Source organism: Lipotes vexillifer, unplaced genomic scaffold (assembly GCF_000442215.2).
Source record: "Lipotes vexillifer unplaced genomic scaffold, Lipotes_vexillifer_v1.1 scaffold543, whole genome shotgun sequence".
NCBI classification, from domain to species: domain Eukaryota; kingdom Metazoa; phylum Chordata; class Mammalia; order Artiodactyla; family Lipotidae; genus Lipotes; species Lipotes vexillifer.
Window position 1 is genome coordinate 214,950 of NW_006799055.1, and position 9,650 is coordinate 224,599.

Sequence of the window (9,650 nt, forward strand, 5' to 3'; positions counted from 1 at the left end):
TCCCTACACATCTTGGCAAATTGGCATCCCGCTTGCTTGCTCATGTCTCTCTGGTCCTCACTCTCTTCTCCGCTCAGAAGGAAGAACCATCAGGCCCCTTCTAGCAGGTGGCGGCCACCAACAACAAGCCAGCGGCCTTGATGGTCTAGTCCAACAGGTTCCCCTGCTTTATTTTCTCTTGCTTCTGCAGTGCCAAGAGGGGAGAACTGGAATACTTCAGATAGTTCCCTCTCCTAGGCTTCCTGGGTACTAAGCATTCTGACCACCAGGCTCCTGGCAGAGGCAGCAGTCAGATTTTCTGGGATGTTCGGCCCTCCCGTCCTCCATACCACTTCCACTGGCAGCTGTCTCCCCTCCCCACCCTGCAAGTGTTGGTAGAATTCCACTGGCCTCAACATTCCTAGAGGGGCTGGGATTGGCGTGGACATCCAACCTTGAAGGGAATGCAGCAGAGTGAACCATCTTGGGCACTGCCCCTGTGGGCAGTGTGCATCATCTGAGTTCAGAGAATAGGTGGTCTGAGTAAGCAAGTCAGATGGGTTTAGCTCAGCAGATCAGCCAGGCCAGTCTCCTGCCTCTGACAGTGGCACAAAGGGCTACTTTGTGAGAAAACATTGTTGCCCTCTACCGCGTCAACCTCAAACGTTGAGGGTTACTGCACACGCCATTCTGGTTTTCCTTAACAGTATGTTTATCTGGCACTGTCTTCAATTTCTCTATTTTGGGCCTCAATCATCCATCACAGTGTTTTTATATTAAATAATCTAAAGGAAAGCATTAATTAGGCTCGGAGTCAGGAGTCGTGGGTTCTTTCTGTAGCTCTGTCATATGGTAAGGTATGACCTTGGGCATTTACCTTCTCTGGGCCTTCCTTTAAAACACTGGGGTCTGGATTTGATTACAACCGTGTTCTAAAACACCATGAGTCTTCTTTAAACTCTACTGAATAGTATAGTAAATAGAAAATAGTATTTAAAATAATATCATATGACACAACTAAGGAGCCCGTGAGCTGCAACTAAGGAGCCTACCTGCCGCAACTAAGACCCAGCACAACCAAGTAAATAATAAATAAATAAATAAATAGTAAAATAAAATAATATCGTATGATACTATTTCCCCCACAATTGTGCATTACTTTGGTTCAACTTTAAGGAAATACCTCTATTTCTAGTCTTGTAGGTTTACCCCACTGATTACAGATCTATTGTCTTTTATTTTTCTTTAATCTTTCTTTCTTTATTTCTTTCTTCGGCTGCGTTGGGTCTTTGTTGCGGCTCTCTAGTTGTGGCCTGCGGGCTTAGTTGCCCCGAGGCATGTGGGATCTTAGTTCCCCGACCAGGGATCAAACCTGAGTCCCCTGCATTGGAAGGCGGATTCTTAACCACTGGACCATAAGGGAAGTCCCTTTCTTTTCTCTTTATAAATCTACATTTATAAAGTTTCCAACAAGGTCTCAAGATGCTCTTATTTTTGTTACCTATCTCTAAGAGAGACCTCAGCCCTGAAGGAAGTAATCCGAACTCAAGGCAGGATAATGGTGTTTACTGTTTACCCCACAGTCTGGTGGCTTTGTGACAGCAGCAGCATACTGAGTTTGTGTCTTTGGGGGGCTGCCCACAATCCCTCCCAAGATGCCTTTCCTGTGTTATAAATAGGAATTCAGAGTCCATCATCTTATAAACATTTGAAACTTTCCCCCCAATATTTTACTGTTTGCCACATGAGTACATATCTCCCACTTTTTGCATATTCACAGAGCTTTGTGAGATCTTTTGGTTGTTTATCCCCTTGAATCTTTATCACCTGGAAGAAGAATCATCTACAGAATTGAAAGTTGTATCATATATTTCCACTTCCATGTTATTTAAACATTTTTTTTATATCTATTTAGTTGGTTGCACCAGGTCTTAGTTGCAGCTCGCCAGCTCCTTAGCTGTGGCATGCATGCGGGATCTAGTTCCCTGACCAGGGATTGAACGCAGGCTCCCTGGGTTGGGAGTGCAGAGTCCTATCCACTGTGCCACCAGGAAAGTCCCCATGTTATTTTTCCAAATGTTGAAAAAAAACAAACTCTCGTACTCATCCTACTCCCTGGGAGAGGGTAGCAGTTGGTGGGGGACGGTGAGTGAGGAATGAGATGCAGATCCTTACCTGAAGGATGGGAAAACTTAGCATTTTGTGTGTGTGTGTGTGTGTGTGTCTCAAAATTTTTATAGATTATACTCCATTTATAGTTATTATAAAATATTGGCTATATTCCGCGTGCTCTACAATATATCCTTGTGGCTTATTTATTTTATACAGAGTAGTTTGTACCATTAGCATTTTGTTTTAACATGAATTTTAGTGGCAGGTTATACAGGAGTTGGTAGCAAAGTCATGATTAGACTCACATCTCTTCATTACTTTCCCCACTCTGTCACATTTAAGCATTTACTCATGGATTGAGTGGCTCCCATAGGCCAAGCACTAGGCTAGATGCCAAGAAAAATGGTGACTAAAGCTCACCCTGCCCTTGAGGGATTTGCAGACTAGACGGCTTACACACATGGGCAGCTGCAGGCCTGGGTGAGGATGCCAGGGGAGGAGTGGGCTCAGAGTGGGGCGGTCAGGGGAGGCTTCTCAGAGCGGAGATGTTTAAGCTGAAAGACAGGCAGGAGGCGGGTCAGTGGAGAATTATCCTGACTGAAGGAATAAGTACCTGAAGACGCACACAGTCTAGGACCTCCCGATGCCTCAAGACAGTGGGAGCTCAGAGCACGGGGCTGGATCTATCAGCAGATGCTGAACACGATGCTCTGCTAAAATGTTTGAACGTTCTCTTGAAGGCAGTGGGAAGTCATAGAGGGATTTTTAAGGTAGGGGAGTATCATGATCATATTACCTTATTTACTTTAGAAAAATCACTTGGAGTTTTCTAAGGCTGAGGCCCAGAGACATTAGGTACGTTGTTGGAGTAAAGCAAGCGGGAGACCATAGGTCCAGCTAAGATGGTGCTCTTCGAAAGGAGGGAAGTGGGTGGATCAGAGCCATAAATGAGAGAGGTAGAGACCACAGGACTCGATGATTTGTTGATTGTTGGCATTTAGGGAAAGGGAGGAACCAATGATGCAATTCGGGTTTCTGGGCCAGGCTGCTGAGCTAGAGAGGGCCAGGAGAATTTTCTACTGATGAGTGCAAAGTTGGATGAAGCCTTGATTCTCAGGGCCACCTTAACACAGTGCTGAGTTTCCCAATCCTGGAGGACTCAGAATGATGAGGGACTATTTTAAGAATGAAGTGGGTTTTCTGTGCCTATGTGGCCCACTCACCTTTGGGTCAAGAGTGCTGGGGCGGACTTCCCTGGTGGCGCAGTCATTGAGAATCCGCCTGCCTGTGCAGGGGACACAGGTCTGAGCCCTGGTCCGGGAGGATCCCACATGCTGTGGAGCAACTAAGCCCGTGCGCCACAACTGCTGAGCCTGTGCTCTGGAGCCCGCGAGCCACAACTACTGAGCCCGCATGCCACAACTACTGAAGCCCGTGCGCCTAGAGCCCGTGCTCCACAACAAGAGAAGCCACCTCAGTGAGAAGCTCGCGCACCACAACAAAGAGTACCGCCCACTCGCCGCAACTAGAGAAAGCCCGCGCAGCAACGAAGACCCAACGCAGCCACAAATAAATAAATAATTTATTTTTAAAACTAAAGAGTTCTGGGGCGCTACCCCTTGAGGAGATTCTCTGACCTCTCAAATGTTCCGTTGAAATTTCTCCTCAATAATCGGTAAAGAACATCAGTTTTCTCACTTCCCACACAGACCCTAGAAGGAGGCAGTACTGCACAATTTTGGCTACAGCTGTCATTTTGCTCCCTTTGGAATGTATCTTTTTGAGATTGTTGGGTTTTAGCGCCAAAGCAGAGACCATAAGGACATATCCACGCCGGACGTCATGTAAAGGGGTTGGGCTTTGGAGTCAGAGAGACTAAGTGGGTCAGCCTAGGCGACCTTAATTTCCTGCTCCGTAAAATAAGAAAAGTAGCACCCACGCCAAAGACTTGCTGTGAGAATTACAAGGAGGTAAAAGCATTTTCGGTGCCTAGCACGTGTAAATGTCCGGTAAGTATTAGTTTCTGCCCTCCGCCCCACCCCCATCCATGGACACTGACCCCTGAACATCATTGCCTTCTCACTCTGATGGGAGAAGCCCCGCGCTGCCCTTCCCTTCACTGGCTCGCTAACAAATGGGAGGGTTTGGGAGCTTCCCAGGCGGTCCAGCGGGTAAGACTCGGCGCTTCCAATGCGAGGAGGGAGGAGGGGGCAGGTCCGATCCCTGGTCGGAAAACTAACATCCCACGGGCTGCGCAGCCAAAAAACAAATAAATAAATACTTTAAAGTGGGTGGGGTTTTTTGTTGTTGTTGTTGTTTTTTAATTTCTTAGGCAAAGAGAGAAAGGAAGAGAAAAGGAAAGAAGAGAGGAGGGGGAAGGGATCCGAATTAAACTTGGGAACTTTTCTAAGTGTAAGTTTTGCCTAAAAGCTCTTTCAAGTGTCTAACATCGGTTCTTTCTCAACTACAAATGTTAACCTATGGCTTGTGACAATCGTATGGGTCTTTGGTAGCACAGTTAAGACTAAGAATACTTGAACTGAGCGGGAATACCAGGCTCATGAGTAAGACAGTGGCTTCCCTCCCTTCATAGGCTGACTCGGCTCCACCTGTCTGTCCTTGAATCTTAGAGTTCCAAGCTATGATGCGATCGGCAGCTCACTGTAGAAAAATGCGGGTCTTCTGCCTTGAGTCCTCTTCAGATCTTTCTGCTTTGGGAGATATGCATGTACATTCTTTCTTACTACTCTTTCTGGTTTTAGATAGCATCTAAGCCTTGCATTTAGGGCTCACAACCCGCCTCAGGCTAACTTTCTTAGATGTTGGATAGATTCAGGGAACATTTGTGAGTGGAACACTCTTTGGCACTGGCTTCTACCTTGGTAGCCGTCCCCCTTCCCCTCTTTGGCATTCTTTCCTTCTGTTGCTCTAGCAGTTCTTCCTCTAATCTCATTTGTGTTCTTTTGCTCCATCAAAAAAAAAAAAAGAAAAAAAGAAAAATAACCCTTTGAAAAAGATAGGATGCTCGATTTTAGCCATTGAAGAATTTATAGCCACGTAAAGATATTGATATTCTTTGAGTCTTCTAATTATCTTTAGGAAACATGTAGCTTTTAAAGACACCTTGTTACCATATAATATTTAGGTCAGGATATAGTTTCTATCTGCAAAAAGATTACACTTCTTTAGGTAAGGTAAGAACACACAAGACGAAAAAAGCTTCAAGAGACTAATATTATGCTTCTTTTAAAAGATGGGCAGGAAACCATAGAGATAGCCTGACAAAAATCCATTCTTCTGCTTCGGATGAGATTATTGATTTTCTTAGTTACTGTTTTTCCCTGAAGTGTTGAAATACGTGCCTTTTGATGCCTGGGCTTGAGAAAAACTTGGCAAGTATAAATCCCAGGAACTAGGTGCTTTAAGTACTGTGTGTGTGAAGCAGGAACTGCTATTAGTATTAGTAGGGCGCGGGCGGGGAGGAATGAGGCTGGGGAGGGAGGGAGCGCGGAGCACTGGAGCTAGAAACCCTAGCAGCGGGTGGGAGTGACCAAAAGACAGGAGAGCCGGTCCCTGCTGGGGCCTTGCAGGTCCGCCTTGCTAGACTTCCCCTGTCCCACCACTGCTGGCTCCACCCAGGGAATCCTTGTCACCCATACTGCTCCCAATAAATCTGGAGTGGTTTCAGGCAAATCTGAACTGGTTTTACCCAAATGTAAAACCTAGATTGAATTTGTTGGATTCTTCGATGGCGCCCATTTTGGTGCCAAAATGAATTTGCTACACAAGAAGGAATACCATTTTGGGGGAGTTTATGAATTTTTATGATATCTGGTAATATGCAGGAAAAAAGTTTGTTAACCTCAAAATCTGCCACATGAATGCAACCGATTAGAAACCTGGTGTTACTGTTTTGACTTTAAGGACTTTTCATAAGATCTGGGAATTTAAAAAATAAATATATTTACAAGCTTCTGAACTACAGCTACCTTACACAGTAAAAAGCAAGAAAGAAAATCTGTTAAAACAGCAGTTCATCAAAGCATTGCCCCAGATTGTCAGGATATAGGGGCCAACCTGAATAGAATTTAACCACATAAAGTTGCCAATATCCACTGATTTTGACCAACAAAGATGACAACACAACAATAGGTTTTGCTCCATGTCGCACTAGGATGTAATTCAATCTATGAAGGGAAGGGAATTGTAGACATGGTTTATTAAAATTGAGTACCAACGGTGTGATAGTTGTGGACAGAAAATCGAACCTCACCTTGACATTCAGCTATCATTTACTGAGTACCTGTGATGAGTAAAGAGTGCTGGAGAAACAAAGATGCGTAAAACAACATAGTATGTAATATATTTATATAGTTTATAAAATATACAACAGTCTATTGTCATTATATTTATAATACTATAAAAGCCATTAGAAAGGTACAACCAAAAGTGACAGGGCTCAGAAATGAAAGAAAGCTCATCAAGTTGAGAACCGTAAACGGTTGGGCAAGTTTTAAAGGACAGGTTGGATTTAGCAGCACAGGTGGGGGAAGGACGCTACAAAGCAAAAGTGTGGCCAGAAGCTCAAAAGTAGGAAAGTACAAGGTCCAGTCTGATTGGAAATTAGGAGAGCAGTGGGAGGGAAAGCAAGGGAGAAATTTTGCCTGACTAGGGAAGGCCTTGAAGGCCAGGTGAGGATTTTGTAGTTAATTGGGAAGAAAATGTTGTAATTAAATGGAAAGTTTTTAAGCAGTGGTGGAGCTTTATGCATTAAGAAAATATTAATAATACCAGTTTTTAAAATAATCTAAAATAAACAGCCAACATCTGGTGCTCATTTACAGAACTCTAAGCAATTTGCATACTAGGCTCAGCTCTTTATGTATATGAGCTAATTTAAACTCACAACTTCCCTTTGAAAGGGGTACTATCATTTTACAAAAGCAGCTGAGCCTCAGAGAAGTTAATTCACTCTGCCCAAGGTAACACAGCTAGCTAGTGCAAAGGCCAGGATTTTAACCTAGTAGTGTCTGGTTCCAAAGCCATCATTCTTAACCACAAAATAACAAAGGCCAGAACTAGAGTTGGGGGCAATAGAAATGAAAATAAATGTGTGGGGCGTTGATTCAAAAGCACTGTGACATAAATGTTACAGAATTTGATGTGAGGGAAGAGGAAGAAGGGGAATTAGACTCCTAGAATTGGAGCTGGTGTGGGAAGTCGGCAAGTAGGGAAATCAGAAAGGGGTCTGGCTTAGAGAGCAAACCTGTGAGCTTTGAGAAACTGATACACGGTGGGGTCCAGGATAGAGCCTAAGGCTGAAAGGGAAATTTAGAGTCATTTACATAGAAATGGAGGTTAAAACTCCACGTGGAGTTGGTCACAGGGGTCTCTAAGAGAGCAGAGAAGCAGAGAGAAGATGACTCAGGACTGAATTACGGGCAAAGAAGGAATAGTGATTAAAGAAGATACAGCAGCAGCGATGAGAGGTAACAAGGTTTTCATGTAAACACTGATACTTTTCCTCCTAGCACATACCTGATTTTGATTTGTGTTAACAGGGTGGCCATATTTGGATGACAGTGGAGACACCTTAACTTTAGGGCCATGATAAATGTGCATGATTTTTTTATATAGTGTGTATCTCTTTACAGGGAAGAATTTCTAGAGTAACGACGAGGTCTGAATTTCCTTAAATGATCTAAATCTTTCAGTCTTCTATTAGCAAATTTCTTCTCTTAAAATATTGGAGTTGGGATTCCCTGGTGGAGCAGTGGTTGAGAGTCCGCCTGCCGATGCAGGGGACACAGGTTCGTGCCCCGGTCTGGGAAGATCCCACGTGCCGCGGAGCGGCTGGGCCCGTGAGCCATGGCCGCTGAGCCTGCGCGTCCGGAGCCTGTGCTCCGCAACGGGAGAGGCCACAACAGTAAGAGGCCCGCGTACTGCAAAAAAAAAATGGACTTTTTGTTTCTAATTTTAGAAGTAGCATAAATTGTAGAAAACTAAGGAAATATTGAAGAGTCTAAGGAGAAAACCAAGCTTACCTTTCACCTGAAATAAACACTATTAATGTTTTTTAGTATATTTTTCCAATCTTTGTTGGATTCACATACACACTTTTCTTTCAAACCAGGGATCCTTCTGAAAATAGTTTTTGTCATGATAAGGTAATATGAATATTTTTACGTGGCATTAAATTTAGTATTCATAACAATTTGATAGTGGCATAATAATAATCCATCATGAGGATGGACCAAAACTTACTAAACCAAGCCACTCTCATTGAACATCTAGGTTGTTGACACATTATAGATAATTCTGCAGGTAATATTCTTATTCACATCTTTGTGCCTTTTACTTATTTCTGATTATTTTCTTAGTAGTTTTTGAAGGAAAATCACTGGTCAAATGCCATGAATGTTTCCAAGGCAGAGTTCTGTTCCTCAATGCGACTATCAATTTGCTGGTAGTACTTTTGTTAGAATATACTAAATCATGCTATCTCCTTCCTACTTCCTTATTTCCGTTCTTGGAAAGCAAAAGGAAACCTTAGAACAAGGATCAACAGCAACCTTTCAAAAAAAGCATACAGGTTTTTCATTGTTGTTGATTTTTTTTTTTAACACCTTCATGAACAACAGGTATGGGTTGGCAGTCACCTTCTATTTAGCCCACAAGCCATTTTGGGCACTGTTTTTTAAACAAAAAGGCTGTCTTTTGGGGAGCTGAGGCCATCTTCCCATCGGTGCAGCTTCTGCTGGCAGAGAGACTCCTGCTGTCTGGCCTCTGACAAAGACAAATCCAAGGTGGTGAACCCCACCCAGGTGAGGAAGGTGTTTATCTGGTCTGCTAGGATTTCTCTCCTAGGCCTCGGGGGATTTTCAGATGTCTTCTTTGCATTTCCTGGAGGCCAGGAGCGCCTGATTTTGTCTTTGTCTCCCAGGCAGAGCAAGGCACTCCCCTCTCCTGTCTCCAGACTGTTTCTCTGGACTTGGGACGGTCCACAGCTTTGGCACCAGCCTCCTTGAGTGTGCTCGGGAGCTCTGGCCGCAGGTCCTGGATTCCAGGTATCTGTCCTGGCCTTTCCTCCCTTCAGTCCCATCCCATCAGCTGGCAGCACCCATACTTGTCACTTAGGGCTGAAGTTACCCTTGATGGGAAACGGGGCTTCTTTACTCGGGCTTTAATGCAATGTTTTGCAAACTGCAGAGCCCATTGGCAGGTTGGAAAGTAAACTTAGGATTTTAAGGAAAAAAAAAGTCAGACTCCATCACAATGGTAGGTATTGTTTCATGAAACTGTTTTCAAGTTTGTTTGTTGTTTTTGCCACACTACTCAGCTTGTGGGATCTTAGTTCCCTGACCAGGAGTCGAACCCGCGCCCCCTGCAGTGGAAGTGTGAAGTCTTAACCACTGGACTGCCAGGGAAGTCCCATAAATTTGTTTTGTTTTGTTTTGGCCACACCGCATGGCTTGTAGGATCTTAGTTCCCTGACCAGGGATCGAACCCGGGCCCTCGGCAGTGAGAGCTCGGAGCCCTAACCACTGGGCCACCAGGGA

The 9,650-nt window shown here is 44.2% G+C and overlaps 1 non-coding gene across 1 annotated transcript; it reads right to left on the bottom strand.

Annotated features, from left to right (window-relative positions):
- Nucleotides 1-9,577: 9,577 nt before the first annotated feature.
- On the bottom strand, nt 9,578-9,650 carry TRNAE-CUC (transfer RNA glutamic acid (anticodon CUC)). The gene has a single exon. It is a non-coding gene; the product is annotated as a tRNA-Glu (tRNA).